This window comes from Bos indicus x Bos taurus, chromosome 6 (assembly GCF_003369695.1).
Source record: "Bos indicus x Bos taurus breed Angus x Brahman F1 hybrid chromosome 6, Bos_hybrid_MaternalHap_v2.0, whole genome shotgun sequence".
Lineage (NCBI taxonomy): Eukaryota > Metazoa > Chordata > Mammalia > Artiodactyla > Bovidae > Bos > Bos indicus x Bos taurus.
In genome coordinates this window covers 69,306,066-69,322,390 of record NC_040081.1, presented here as the reverse complement: position 1 = coordinate 69,322,390, position 16,325 = coordinate 69,306,066, and the positions used below count along the sequence as shown (strand labels likewise).

General features: G+C 43.5%; 1 protein-coding gene across 1 annotated transcript in view; it reads left to right on the top strand.

The window, feature by feature from the left end:
- Nucleotides 1–1,339: 1,339 nt before the first annotated feature.
- Nucleotides 1,340–16,325, top strand: part of LNX1 (ligand of numb-protein X 1) — a 186,362-nt gene continuing 171,376 nt past the window's right edge. Inside the window, exon 1 of the mRNA XM_027544502.1 lies at nt 1,340–1,715. The gene's annotated coding sequence lies outside the window, so the exon portion shown is untranslated. The remainder of the gene's footprint in view (nt 1,716–16,325) is intronic.

Here is a 16,325-nt window from a genome sequence, read left to right as displayed (position 1 = left end):
AGTTGCCCTAGGTAACTGCGCAGGAGAGCTACATGCTAACAGAAGTAAAGATGAGGCAAAAAAAAAAAAAATGTTGCAGCAGGACCTGAGGACTGAAAATACATGTGCTGATTTCTTCTCATCAGGCAGAAGTTTCCAAGCTGGAACTTAAAATTATTCATCCCCTGGATTATTGATTAAAAGAAGCTTATAACTGTTAGGCTTCTAGAGTCAAAAAGACAAATTTGCGTGATCAGGCCATAACTGAAGCATACGCAGAGGCCAAGAGATTTACAGGGCCCTTCCTTCTGGGTCAGTCAGAATCACAGTGGAGAGCTGGGTGAAAGCAGCCAGCAGCACCCCCTTGGAGAAGAAGAGAGGGTGCACGCTAGGTGTGTCTTAGGTACGAGTCGCATAAAGGTAGCACCACTTCGTAACTCCTGGAAGAGATCATTTAACTAAACCATGAGCCATGGTTCTGTTTAGAATTCTATTCCCGGGCCTAAGAGTTTGTTTAAGCAACTCTTTGGCCATCACAGGAGCTGTCAGCCCACCAAAGTGCTTAAGCTGACTGTTGGGAAAAGCAAGACTCAGAAGAGCATCCTTCCAGAAAGGCAATTTCTACATTTTTAACCAGTGGGATCACTGTGCAGGAGTGACTTAATCTCTCTAATCCTCATTTTCTTCATCTACAAAATGGGAATGAGGATGATAGAATTATGTTGAGAATTAAATGAAACAACACAGTTTGAGGTCATTAGCACAGCACCTGGCAGACAACAAGCTCTCAATAAATGCTGGCGAAGATGCTGCCGCTGATGATGACCTTGACGTTGAAGAGCAAGTAGAGGAAAACTTTATTCAAGCAATAATCCTGTACCTTTAGAGGATGCCTTTGAAAGTCTTACCTGTGTCTTTAAAAGTCTTGGTTTGTGTCAGCCATAAACTTGCTCATTCTTTTTCTTTGGCTACAAACGTTTGCCAGTGTTTGGTTACAAGAGATGCTGCCTATGGAAAAATCTTTGAAAGATTTGGCAAGGCATTGGAGCGAGTCAGGATTGCCTGATTGGTCCAACATAGATTTCACACTTCTGATAGAAATGCACACTTCTTTGCATATTTAAAATTTTTTAAATGCCTGGGGCAATTAAAAAATGTCTGGGGCCCCTTCAGGCAGCGGCCAGCTCCTGCCTCTTTAGGAAGTGATCCCAGCGTGATGATGTCCCAGCCTGGTGATGACCTGGAGGGGTAATGACCCTGTGTTTATTTCCTTGTTGATTTCCCTTCCCTGGCTCCAAGCTCATTTTCCCATTGCCTGCAGGAAAACAACATCCAGGGGTGCGGTAGGCCTGACTTGGCAGCCCTAAAGGTGAACAAAAGGACCCTGGCTCTGGCAGAGAGCAGAAGGAAGTTGGAGGGAGCCTCAGCCCATCCAAACCAGAACAGACACGTTGATGCTCTTGAGCCGCTGCTCAGTGGGAGCCATTCTCCCTGGAAGCTCCCCAGAGGCTGCTCTCGGGTTTATGGCTCAGTTCTGTGCAGAGCCTGCAGCAGGGGCATGGCATGCACTGATTGAGTCCAAGGTGGAGTAGATCTCATGCGTGTCTGGAAGACGGGGCACGGGAAAGAGAAGGGGAATTTTCCCGGGCTACTGCTGAGTCAGAAAAACTCAGTTCCCAAATGGACTTTACCCGGAGGCCTCACACGGCTGAAAACTGATCCACAATGCAGCAAAGGTAAGAGGCCTGCCACCTCCAGAGGGCTGCGTCTCAGGCAATTGGAGAAAACTTTGTCCCTGACACTCCTAGCCCAGCCCCCACCCCACTCCTGCCGTACACCACACACACACACACACACACACACACAGGTTAAGGAGAACTTGTTAAGGAGAGCCTAGAAATATTTTCAACACTCTAGAAAGGCCTCAGGACATTTACTGTCTTTATGTTCAAGGATACCATTTCCTTGACTTTCAAAAATAAAAACTACTTTTTAATTTCATTTTTCACTGGCCAAATTGGTCAGTTAAAATGTAAGTAATCCCAGTAATGGTGACTGGGTTTCAATAACATTATTCTTTATCCAGTATTCAAAACACATTCACGTGTTTTTTCCCATTTCTGTGGTAGAAATAGGCATTTCTGTTACTATTTTACCCACAGAGGCACTTAGGTGCAGAGAAATTGTGACCTGCCCAGCAGTGTGTAGGAAAGTGACAGACAGCTCATCTTGTCTCCATTCCTGCCTCTCTTCAGTAGAATGGTGACTCTACTTTCTAAACCAAATGCCAGACGACACTGTCTGTCGCATATTCTGGCAAATGGTCTGATGAGAGGATAGAATTTTAGCAACTGGAACTCTCCTGGATAATCCAGAAATGGAGAGTCACAGCATCCAGGACAATACGCCACTGTGTCGTGTATCCTTATTCACTTCCATCCCTGGACACTGAAGCCAGTTCAACAGATATTGGTAAGTGATGGCGCCAGTGCCCAGTTCTGGGTCTCACATCAGTGCAAGGTGCAGACCCTATGCCCAGCGGGTGCTGAAGGAGGCAGAGTGGGGGCTGGGGGAGGGGGTATGAGTGAGAAAGCTCTCCGTGGGAGGGGAGCTTCACACTCGGGCTTAGCATGCTGAAGGAGAGGTTTCAGATCAGCACAGCCCCCGAGTAGGGAGGGAGTGTACATTCACAGCAAGACTACAGCAGCAGGGCAGGAGGTGAAGAGCACAGACTGAAGAATTAGACCATCCAGGGGTGAATCCTGGTTCCACCACCTACTAGCTCTGTTGTTGCTGTTGTTCATAAGTCATGTCCGACTCTCTGTGACCCGGTGGACTGCAGCACACCAGGCTTCCCTGTCCTTCACTATCTCCTGGAGTTTGCTCAGACTCAAGTGCATTGAGTCATTGATGCCATCCAACCATCTCATCCTCTGCTGCCCCCTTCTCCTCCTGTCTTTAATCTTTCCCAGCATCAGGGTCTTTTCCAATGAGTTGGCTCTTTGCATTAGGTGACCAAAGTATTGGAGCTTCAGCTTTATGTCTGGGGTAATTCAGGTAACACCTCTGACCTCAGTTTTTTGACATGTAAAATGGGAACAATTGGTGATACCTATCTTAAGGAGTTGTTGTTGTTGTTTTAATTTAAATTTATTTATTTTAATTAGAGGCTAATTAAAAAAGTATAAATGAGATAACACGTGTGAAATCTTTGCTGGCACACAAGTGTTCAATACATAGTAACTGGCTCCATGGGAGATGCCAGGGATAAAGACAAGAGGAGCCCTACCCTCAATTTGATCACAAGATCATGAGTTCCTTGTGTGCCACTATCAATATATGCAGTGTGGTAAGGGCTGTGGGATCGCAGAGGAGGGATCCACTCAGTCTGGGAGATTCTGGATGGAGGTTCTGGGCAGCCTGTTGGGGGAGGTGGGGAGAAGTGACACAGCAGAGGCCCTGTGTGTAGGAGGGTGGCAGAGAACAGGACTGCGCTGATTTGATTTGAACACCAACTTCATCCTCCCCCAGATGCCTCCACCTGTAAGGCTGCTGGGACTGCCATAACAGTACCACAGCCTGCATGGCTTAAACAACAGAAATGCATTTTGTCATAGTTCTGGAGCCCGAAGTCCAACATCAGGGTGAGGCCTTTCACCTTGGCTTGCAGACGGCCACCTTATTTCTGTGTCCTCACGTGGTCATTCCTCTTTAAGGAGAGTGTCTGTCTCTGTATGTCCACATTTCATCTTCTTAAGAGAGACGGTCATTAGTTGGATTAGAGTCTACCCTCAAGGCCTGTCTTTAATTCAGTCACCTCTCTCAGGGCCCTATCTCCAAATCCAGCCACATTCTGAGATATGGGACTTCAGCATATGAATTTGGGGGGATACAATTCACCCCATAATGCTGAGGCTGTTACTAAGACTTCCCAAGCCTTACTTCCTCATTTATAAGATGAGGACGATTTACTTAACAAGGAGAACCATTGTAATGATTATAAGAAGAATCTGTGAAGCATCTGTCCCAGTTTCTGGCCCTTAGAAGGTACACAGTAAGCAGTGGTGGTTACTATCAGCCCTTTAGGCCAAGTCTCAAAAGAACATAGGGTCCCCTGCACAATCCATGCTCCAGATGGACATCGGAGAACTGGCCTTAGGTATCCTGCAGACTTTATGACAGGGCAAGGGGGTATTCAGTGCTTCCACTTCCTTGGTTCTGGCAGAAAGCCCATCATGAGATAAGTCAAGTGGCTGGCATGTGTCCTACAGAAACTGTGTTCTCTCTGTCTAGTTATTCAAGAATCCAGATGCCCATTCTTTACTAAATGACTTGGACGAGAACGTCCATCTCTGCACCTCAGCAGAGGAACAACACTTGGCAGATACACCCTGACTCTACTCCTGGGGCAGCCACTCCAAGCTCTGTCCACCCAAGGCAGGCCCCAGGTACCTGTGTCCTGGCAAGTCTGGAAAACAGTATCATTCCAACCTACATCACTAGGTATAGATATATTATTTTGAAAAATCTCAAATTTACAGAAGAGTTGCTAGTATAATACGGTACAAAAAATTCTATAATGTATTTTTCCTGAACCCTTTGAGAATAAGCTGCCAAAGAGATTCCTCATCTTCCACAAATACTTGAGTGTGCATTTCCCATACACAGCACATCTCCCACACAACCACAAAACCAGGAGCTTAATGTTGATACATTACTATTATCTAATCCTCAGACTCTAGGAAGTTTTCATTAATTGTCATTGGATCCTCAGACCAGTTCAAGTTCTTGTTACTTGTCCCCAAAATATTCTTTATAGCAAAAAGAGTACTTTCAAATCAAGCGTTGCATTTAGTTGTCACAGGTCCTTAATCTACTTCAACATAGACCCTTTCCTCAGTATTTCCTTCACTTTCATGACCTTGACAGTTGTTTTTTTTTTTTTTTTTAATACTGGCTGGTTATTCTGTAGAATGTTCCTCTCTTGGAATTTGTCTGAGTTTTCTCACACTTAGATTCAGGTTCTACAACTTTGGCAAGAATATCACAGAAGTGATGCCATACTCTTCTCATTGCATCCTATTAGATGGCAAAAGATTTTAAATTCTTTTGAGAATTTCACTGAGGCCCCGGTCTCCAAATAGGAGATCACTGAGAGTAGGTGGTTAAAGTGATATCTTCTAGGGATCTCCACTGGAAAGTTCCTCTTCCTCCTTTTTTAAATTCATAAATGTTCTGTAGAAAAGGACCTTGAAATTATGTAAAATCTCATTCCCATAAAACTGTCAATGTGTCCTTTTGATATGTTCCCATCATTATTTGCACTTCCTTACTTCCTGTTACAATGAGATGTTCCAGCCTTATAGTCAAGGAGCTCTGGTTCCATTTAGTGGGAAATTATTTAGAATCCAAATTCTCACTGTTAGGTAGGCTCATTGCTGCATTAGGTATTGCTGTTCCCCGACTCTTTCAGTAGAAGAGCTAGGGTGTATGAGTGCGTGTGTGTGTGTGTGTGTGTGTGTGTGTGTGTGTGTGTATCTATGATTTGTATGCATTGAAAACCAGAATTTCACTCATACTTTCAATTCCAATCCAACCCCTGATGTTTCTTTCTAGCTTTCTCCCTTTCTATATTGTAAGTCCCTTCTCTCACATTACAGAGCTTGGTTTCCGTTATCTTAATATACTTGCTTGTTTGATCAATCCCCTGAATGTAACCAACCGCTATCATGACCACTGCTGTCACGACCTTCCCTACAGGTGCCCTCCTCATCCCGCTGGGATTCTGACACTCGAGCCAGGCTGTCCCTCCAGAGGAACCCCTTCCTCTGCCCATCCAGGGTCTGGCCCTTGTGCAGGGCAGCCCCTCTAGGTGGTTAATCTCCTTACTTTATCTGGGCCAGCATACCCTCTCCACCTCCCACGTGGGTGATTACCTTACCCCGTTAATGGCCTTAAGTATTATACTAAATTAGGAAGAGAAGAGAAGATGAAGAAGACATTCATTCAATTTTAACATTTTTTTTAAAACTTGGAAGTGGCTCTATGACCCATGGTATGCATTTGCATGTATGTAAGCATTGTCAGTCTCTTTGATTAGTGGGGAGCAGTCTCTGCCATATGAATCAGGCACATGTTTTCAGTACTAGCACTGAAGGCATGGGGTTCACACCACTGATTCAATTCCATTCCAGAACTCTCCAGTCTACATAGATGTGGACTTCCCACCCCACTGTCTGCTCAGGGTACCAACAACATTTCTAGGGTGAAAGCTACTATTTGGACAATCATTGCTCCATCTTCTACACCAAGTCCCAGTCTGGGCTCTGCCTCCTTTATTTCCTTAAGACCAGGTACCAAGCATTTACTACGAATCAAGTACTTAGCTAGGTTGGGACACAGAGATTTAAAACCTTGTTCTCTACCCTCAGGGAACTCTCCGTCCACCGTGAGAAACAGACAAGAGTCAGCTACAATTCCATGTAGCAAAGTGCAATGTGAGCTGTCTGAACAGCCAGCCACAGGAAGACATAGGTGTCCCCAGACAGGGAAGGCAGAGAGGGGATACCCAAGGGGAACCCTGATGGGGGATTAACAAGGTGGGACAGGCAGGAAGGAAGACACAGGGAGAGTTGTGTAGAGGGCCAGAGGTGAGGGGAGAGCTGGAAAGGCAGATGCAGGCTGGTAGAGGTGGGCACACATTCCAGGTTAATATGCCTGGATTTTAGACTTTAGGACAAGAGGCTCTGAAGCCCAGCGTTCTGGGTTCAAATCCTGGCTCTGCCACTTACTAGCTGTCTGATCTTAAGCAAGTGACTGCCCTGTGCCTCAGTTTCCTTGACTGTAAAACCAGAGATTATAGTCATGCTTATCTCATGGAATTGATATAATGATTAGTTATTTTATATAGCACACAGAAAAAAACTTAGCATATAAACAGCAAGTAATAAATATTAGGTGTTATTATCATTTCCCAATAGATGGCTCAAAAGAGATTGTGGTAGTTTAATCGCTCAGTTGTGTCTGACTCTTGCAACCCCCGTGGACTGTAGCCCACCAGGCTCATCTGCCCATGGGATTTCCCAGGCAAGAATACTGGAGTTGGTTGCCATTTCCTTCTTCAGGGGATCTTCCTGACCCAGTAATTGAACCTGGGTCTCCTGCATTGCAGGCAGATTCTTTACTGACTGAGCTACGAGAGATTGGCAAAGCCAAGGCAGCAAACATATCATTAGTTAAAAGAAAGAAGAGTTTTTAAAAATAGATACTGGCATTTCAAAAGAAACTCTATGCTGCTATTTTGGAAAAATCAGGACTTTGTTGTCTTTCTAGAAGCATATTTTGTGGTTTACTGTTGTTTTTCCTTTGCCATACTTGGAGGGATGGGGGACCACCATAATCTTTCCATTGTTGCAGGGATGGTCCCGGAGAGGTGTTACAGAGAGACCCACTGTGGAGACCTCCTCTCTCGTATTTCACTTAATATGTAGCATTCTCAAGGTTCATTCAGGTTGTGGTAGGTGTCAGAATTTCCTTCCTTTTTAAGTCTGAGTAGTATTCCATTATATGTTTATACCCTATTTTATTTATTCATTAATCTGTTCATGGATATTTGAGTTTCTTTCATCCCATGGCTATTGTGAATAATGCTTCTATAAACATGGTGTACAAATATCTGTTTGGTTTCCTGTTTTCAGTTATTTTGGACATATACTCAGAAACAGAATTGCTGGTTCAGATTGTAATTCTATTTATAAGTCTTTGAGGAGTCACCACACCAATTCCCCATTTTCCTTAAGTGTTCTTGCTCATTCCTGGAAGTGGGGTTGTCGGCAAGCTGGTTCCTTCAAGGGGATGAGGGTGGGAGTTGATAAGTGGATTGAGCTGCAGGGTTGGCTTAGGTGGTCTGCCTAACACCTTGGTGGTGCTGTGTGCAAAGATCATGTGTAGTACCCTGCTTTTGCTCCTGGCACTTCAAAAGTGGAAATTAGGTTTTAGCCTTTTTATTTTTTTTAATTTTTATTTTATATTGGAATACAGTTGATTTGCAGTGTAATGTTAGTTTTAAGTATACAGCAAAGTGACTTAGGTACATATATACTTTTATCTATTCTTTTTCAGGTTTTTTTCCCATATAGATTATTACAGAGTATTAAGTAGAGTTCCTTTTGTTATAGAGTAAGTCCTTGTTGGTTATCTCTTTTATATATAGTAGTATGTATATATTAATCCCTACTTCTAATGTATCCCTCCCCTCCCAAACTTTCCTCTTTGGTAACCATAGGTTTGTTTTCTAAGCCTGAATCTGTTTCTCTTCTGTATTATGTTCATTTCTATCATTTTCTTAGATTCCATATGTAAGTGATATCATATATGTCTTTCTCTGTCGGACTTCACTTAATACAACAATCTCTAGATCCATCCATGTTGCTGCGAATGGCATTATTTCATTCTTTTTTATGGCTGAGTAATATTCCATTGTATATATGTAGCACGTCTTCATTATCCATTCATCTACCATGGACATTTAGGTTGCTTCCATGTCTTGGCTATTGTGAATAGTGCTACAGTGAACATTGGGGTGTCTTTTTGAATTATGGTTTTCTCCTGATATGTGATCAGAAGGAGGATTGCTGGATCATATGGTGGCTCTATTTTTAGTTTTTTAAAGGAAACTTCATACTGTTCTCCATAATTTTACCAACTTACATTCCCATCAACAGTGTACAAGGGTTCCCTTCTCTCCACATCCTCTCCTGCATTTATTGTTTGTAGACTTTTTGATTATAGCCATTCTGACCAGTGTAAGGTGACACCTCATTGTAGTTTTGATTTGCATTTCTCTAATAATTAACAATGCTGAGAATATTTTCATGTGCTTTCTGAGGTTTTGGCCTTTTTATACCTATTGTTCATAATTTGCCCCAACTGTGCATGCACACAATTACTTTTAGTCCCTTAATAGTTTCTTTGTGCTCTGTTGCTTGAGGAGATATTTGTCCAGTTGCAAGCACTCCAGTAGAGGGTCCCAGGTCCTATCCTGTCTCAGCTATAGCTTGAAAATATGAGGTAGAACAATGGTCACATGCTAACATGGCCCATTTCTGGCCAGCAGAGTGTTTTTTAATTTTTTATACTTGCCACCAATATCTAAAAATCAGATTTTATATAAAAATCCAAATTCCAAACTGTTAAAATGTAGTAAAAACATAGCCACCCTGGTCCCACTGAGTCATTAATTCACTCAACAGATGTGATTGGGTGACAGTTCAGAGCCAGGCATTGCTATGGGTTCTGGGGATATAGTAGAGGTGAGAGACAGTAAACAGATAAATAAGATAATTTCAGAAAATGATGAATAAGCAGGGTTAGGGGCTAGGGATCGACAGTGGCAGGAGGTGATGCTATTAGAGTAGAATGGCCAGGAAAGACCTCTCTCCATTTGCCACAGTCTACACCATGCTCTATTACCCCCACTTACTTCAATCATTTACTGCTACTTGCCTGGCAATTAAAGGCATCTGAGATTATGAACTCTGCAATAACAATGATTGGAAATATAATCAAGAATTTAAACTGGGAACAAGGAAAATAAAAATAAGATTAGGATGACAAGACCAGAGGAATAAGAATCAAGTATGAATGCCCACTCCAGTGTTCTTGCCTGGAGAATCCCAGGGACAGGGGAGCCTGGTAGGCTGCCGTCTACAGGGTCGCACAGAGTTGGACATGACTGAAGTGACTTAGCAGCCGCAGCAGCAGCATGAATGCCAAAAGAGCCTTCATCATCAATACAGCTGGGCATCAGATTGAACCCTAAGCTTCCAGACAACTAGAGCAAAAGAGAGATATGTCCAATGACATCATCCTCATTTTCAGAAAGGAAGAAAGAGAGCCATTCCTTTATGGGTACAAAGCTTTCCTCACTTAAACTTGGAGTAGAAATTGACCATATCAGGCTTTTTATAAAGGGAACTGTGAGTGATATAGTGATCAGTATCCTCATGAACACATGCACAGAAGTATGATACATTCTACTGATTGGTCATTCATTCAAAACCCCTTTGTTGAGACACTAACATAAGCGCTATGGATGCAAAAATGCCTATTGTTTTCTATTCCCTTAGTGTCCATAGATAAGAGATGAGGGTATCTCTTATGAGAATGCTGTTGTATGAAAGGTCAAGATAATGCCATGCAGACCTCTTCTCCTGCTGATTTCAATTCACGGAGTATCAGAAGAATGCACAGAATGCCTGTCACTCAAACTCTCATCCTTCCATGAAACGACCTTCTCTCAGCTGGTTAGACAGGGGGATTAAGAGTAGAATTAGCAGTTCTACATGACTTTCCTCAGTGACAGCCACTCCTACTGCTAAAACACAATTTTTGCGGCCCTTGAAACTTCTGATTTAAGTAGATAAACCTCTTTCTTTCTCCGGACTAGCCCAGTGGGGGAAACGCCTATGGATACACATTCTGACTGCTTAATACTGAGAATAACCCTCATGAGGGAAGGAAATTCCTACATCTATTTATTCACCCCCTCCATGAGAAGTCTCTGCCACACTCCTGGGCTGGTGACCTAATACTGGGAAATCTAGTCTGTCTTCTAGAGTGCTCCTAGGAGCTCTTTCATGGCTTCAGTGTCCAAAGCTCCTTAAGGGCTCCCTTGCTAACAGAGCCCAGAGGATTCCTACATTGTATATCCCCCAAGTACAGTGCATACCCATGTTTTCAAATATATCTCCTGCCCCACAAGAAAACACACCGGCAGAAATAGAGTTAAGCAAATTTTCTACCCTTAATTTTTTGCCTGGGGGTTGCCTAGCTGAGTCCTTATCACCAGGATTATCTCTTGGCTCACTGGCAATTTTGCGGACTCACTCTCCTACACTTGGCAAGAACGAGGTATTGTCTGAAGTCCAGGGCCAAGCTTTACTTCTCCCTCACTCTTCTGAAAGCTGAGAAGAGCCTTTGGACTGTGCTGGTTGTAATCCCTACCCAGACTTCCTCCACTCCATTACCATACCTCTCTGTTACTCTGACTAAATGTCCCCTTTGAGCCAACCTCACAGAACTGGTTCTCTGGGTTTGCAACAATGACCTTCCAGAAACACCCTGAGCTCAGTCTGGCTCGAGCCTCATAGTCTCTGCTTGGCCATCTGGCAAAGAGGCCCTGCTGGTGCCAAAGTAACCGACCCCACCTGAGATCTGATCCAAGTCACCTGACATGGAATCCTGCCTCATCCTGCAATGGGACAGCCCAAGAGTTCCCAAGGATTTGCTATAAGAGTCCAGGCTAGTGCTGTGTTTCTGACAAACTTGACTGTGTAAATTTCTTTCCATGGACACTGAAAAAATATATAGGCTTAAATCTATATACATGCATAAATACCTCAATACAGACTACATTGTTTCAATTTAAATCATTTTTCATTCATTTCTTTTTATCACTAAAGTTCTAAACAGTACATCCAATGTACCCACTGAGCTTTGTTTCTAAACAGAGAGGATTAATATTATTAAGACTTTTTAGAGTAAATGCTTTGGAGACTAATAAAAAATTGTCACCAGCTGGCACTGGGGGGCTAGGAAACACCTAGAAAAGGTGCTTTAAGTTCAGCAGGTGCTTGATTCACAAAATAATGATAGTCACTTCTGAGTTCTTTTCACGTGCCAGATCCTGTCTGACTCTTCACGTGGCTTGGCTTATCTGGTTTAATTCTCATGATTCTGAAATGTACTAAGGTAATTTCCATGTTTCAGATGGAAAACTGAGGCTTAAAAAGGTTACATCACTTGCCCAAAGTCACTGAGCAGCAGGACTGGGTTTGAAGCCAAGTCTGTTACACGGCAGTTCTTAACAGGAGGGAGAAGGCAAGGCAGGGGAAGGTGGTGAGAGGGTCAGAGGTTTTGGGCAGCTCACTGCTCACGACCCCTCAAGTTCTGTGATCAACTCTCCATGTCTGTACTGTGGAGCTCGTCTGCTTAATGGACACAGAACCAGTTTTTTAGAATCTGCAGTCATATTCTCTGTCCATTCTTGTTGACAGTTGATTGAGTCATACAAATAACAATTTCCCAACCTCACCAACACTGGCATTTAGGGCTGGATAATTCTTGGATGTGGGGCGCTGTCTTGTAGAATATTTTGCAGCATCCTGGTTTCTGCTCACTAGATGTCAGTAACACCTCCCAAGTTTTGACAATCAACAAGGTTTCCAGACTTTGCCAAATGTGCCCTCGTGGAGAACCCTGCACTGGATACTATGAGAAGTGAGAGGAATTGAAAGTTTCTCAGAGGTGATGGCAAAATTCCCCAGAGGACAGGCGCTTCTGTGGGTGTTGCTGGGAGGCCTCTGGGATTTCTTCACACAAAGCTGCCCCTCTCCTAGTCACCCCGCAATCCTGACCTCAAGCTAAGTGGAAAAGGTCAAGACTCCAATCACCCAAAGGACTTCCCTGTAGCTCAAACGGTAAAGAATCTGCCTGTAATGCATGAGACCAGGGTCGATCCTTGAGTCGGGAAGATCCTCTGGAGAAGGGAATGGCAATCCACTCCAGTATTCTTGCCTGGAGAATTCCATGGACAGAGAAGCCTTGTGGGCTACAGTTCATGGGTTGCAAAGAGTCGGACATGACTGAGCGACTAATACACATGCCAATCACCCAAAGGAAGGCCAACCTCAGGCTCCATAGTCTTGCAGGTGAGTAGAGCACAGGGTCCCTCCAAAAGGCCCTGATGGCCATGATTGACCTTCCCAGTGTCACCATTCTGGTAGGAAATTTGCATTGATCTGGGAAATGGTCCTTTCTTCCATAGCCATCTCTGTAGCATTCATTTGACCCCAAGTATAAATGGCTATGGAATGACCATGCCAGATGTGACTTTAGGGTACACCAGGTATGTGAGAAGTATCCAAGCTGGCACTGGTGTTTCATGGCCCATCACAAGGTAGCCAGTGAGACACCAGAGTCCTTTGTCTCAGGCCCCACATTGGACCTCAAATTTAAAATGTTGACATCCTCTCCAATGTTACATACATGCTGAATTTTTGCATGTGGTCAAAAGCACTCATTTGTTCAACATATACATTTAAAATGCATCACCCTTTTCATATGTCTATTTTGGAATTTCTTTTATTTTAAATATCTTAAGATCCTCAAAAAGTGGGCATGACCCAGGCCTGTCAGGCATGGCCTGCTTGCATCATGATAAGACTGAGCCAGGCACATAGTGAGAGTGATCTCCAGGGGCTTGAAGGCCCTAGGCCCCCAAATCATTCCCCACATGCTCTGGTTTGTTGCTGTTGTGTATTTGCTAAGTCATGTCCAACTCTTTGCAACCCCATGGACTGTAGCACACCAGGCCCCTCTGTCCATCACTATCTCCAGGTTTGCTGAAATTTCGTGTCCATTGAGTCAGTGATGATATCTAATTATCTCATCCTCTGCTGTCCTCGTCTCCTTTTGCCTTCAATCTCACCCAGTATCAGGATTTTTTCCAACGAGAGCTCTGATTAGTTCTATCAAAATCGTCTATGCAGTGTCTTACATTCCATGATAACTCTTTAAATAAAAATATCTCTGGGAGAATGTATAATGACCTCTAGAAACTCAATCATGAGAAAATAGACAAGCCTATTTAAGAAATGGTTAAAAGATTTACACAGTCACTTTGCCAAAAGATGATTTACAGATAATAAGTAAACACATGGAAAAGATGCACAACATGATTGGTCATTAGGGAGAAGCAAATTAAAACCAGACTGAGACACCATTACATACATATTAGAATAGCTAAATCTAAAAAAGAATGACCATACCAAACGCTGCAAAGTACAGGACCAAATACAGGAACAGCGCCTACTAGTGGGGGAAAAAAATCGTACAACTACTTTGGACAAGAGTTTGGCAGTTTCTTAGAAAGTTGCACATATACCTGCCGTACGATCCAGCTATTGCACTGCTCAGAATTTACCAAGAAATGAAGGCTTATATCCACACAAAGACTTGCATACATATATTCACAGCAGCTTTATTCGTAATCACTTCAAACTAGGAACAACCCAAATGCCCATCAACAGTGAATGAATGGACAGACTATGATACATCCATACAATGGACTACTACTCAACAGTAAAAAGAAACAAACCATTAATACATACAATTGAATGAATCTCAAAAAGTATTGTGCTGAGTAGAAAAAGTCAGACAAAAAAGATCATACTGATTCCATTTATGTGGGGCTCTAGAAAATGCAAATAATCCATAGTTATAGAAAGCAGATTGATGGTTGGGGATGCAGAGTGGAGGAAAGAGTGAGAGGAGGGATTATAAAGGGGCATAAGGGAACTTTAGGGGGTGATGGACAGGTTCATTATCTGGATTGTGGTGTGGATGAAGAGAGTCACCTGTTATATCAATAAACAAAGGATGTTGCAACCATCAGGGAAGCAGCCACTGCAGCAACCCCCCACCCCCACCCCAGAATTCAGGATGGAGGAAATCAGCATCCTGGCCCTAGATATTACTAGTTAAGATGCATATCAAAGGAATGATTTTAGTGAGCCCAGACTCTTGCATCTTCCCATACATAAAAAGGCACTAAATTCATTAACTTGAGATGTCAAGTTTTCTTTAATAGTAATCTTTTGATGTTTGAGTACCTGGTTTTTGTTGCAGAACTTCTGTACATCCTGACTCCTCCCTTACCTTTGTGGAGCAGTCCCTCAGAGCTATCTGAGAGGCTGTCTTCCATGCTTATATCTTCAGTTTTGTCCACCGAATAAAACATAACCCTTAACTTTTAGGTTATGCGTTGTTTTCAGTCCACACTGGTGATTTCATGACTTATCTGGATGCCAAAATTGATCATACTGTACACATTCAGTATGTGCATCAGGATGGAGATCGGGCACTAGGGTGTTGTGAGGGGAACAGAGGCACAGACATTAATTAAATCCACCTGGGCAGTTTCTCCATCTCCCTCTCCCTGGGCTAAGCACAGAGCTGTAGCCATCACTCTTGAATGCTGCCTGGATTATGTCACTAGTCAAGTGTGAGAAACCCATAAAAAATGCAGCAGCTTCTGGGTAGGTGAAAGCCAGGCTGTGACATCCTCTTATACTACCTGAAGGGTGCCTCTTATCTGGGTAAGTTCTCTTGGGGCCAGAAGAGATTAGATCAAAATGTATTAGATTTATTAATACTTGCAGGGCTAAAAATCCCTCCTTCTTAGACAGGAGAGAAAAGAGGGTCCCTCTCCACTACACCAGAGAAAGTGGCTGAGCAGCTTGGATCCCCTCCAGATGATTCAGGCCAAAAGAACTGTGCCGTGTCCCAGTGTTCATTGAGGAAATCAAATGCACACACACACACACACACACACACGCACACACAGAGCGGCACCAGAGCCCAGCCGCCTTCAAGGCTGGGGTCTGCAGGTGCAAACTCCAATTAGAGCAGCCGGCCTTCCAATACCTTTTCATCCCAAACAAGGACTGGGTCTCAGCCCCCGCCAGGGATTGAAGAAGGGCCCGGAAGGACTGCCGACCAGACTGGAGAAAACAAAGACTGTCCAAATAAAAGCAGTTCATGTGAGTCGAACCTGAAACCCTCCCTTCATTTTTAATACTCTTGGGAGAATTAACCAATGCGCACTTAGTGGAAAATCAGTCACTGGCCACAAGGAAACAAACCGCCTTCCAAGGCGCTCCACTTCCTCCCCCAGGTTGGGGAGATTTCTTTTGCAAACCAGCGAGGCGTAGTATTTCTATAACGGCACAGTCTCCTTGGTTGTTTCTACTGGCAACAATGGTTCACCCTAAGCTGATGTTTCTTTCAGGATTACGGATGCAGTGTGGTCCCTTTGTAACTGGTGGCTCTTTATCATCAATTTCCCATCAAGGTTTAAGAGAAATAAGCCTTCCTTATGGTTAGCAAATAAGTGTGTGCTTGATATGCTTACCAACCCTCTAGCCTCAGCAGAAAAATATTAAGACCATAGACTCATTTTCTCCAGTCCTCTTCTTCTTCCTCCCTATTTTCTTTTATTGACTTTTAAAGAGAAGGCTAGAAAGATCAAGAAACTTAAATGGAGCTCGGTGCTTCCTCTATAGTCAAGCCAGCTTGTACCACAGCTAAGGAAGCACTCCAGAGGTGGGAAGACATCTCTGCAGGGGAGTCACTTCCTTCTGAGCTCTTTGGGTGCTTAGCCACCAAGGCCACCACCCCCTTTCAGCGAGTGCTTCCTCCCCTTCCTGACAATCTTGCTTGTTTTCTACTATCTAAATCTCTGAAGGAGTATCAGCAATTAGAAATATAAACAAAAGAATGTTTAA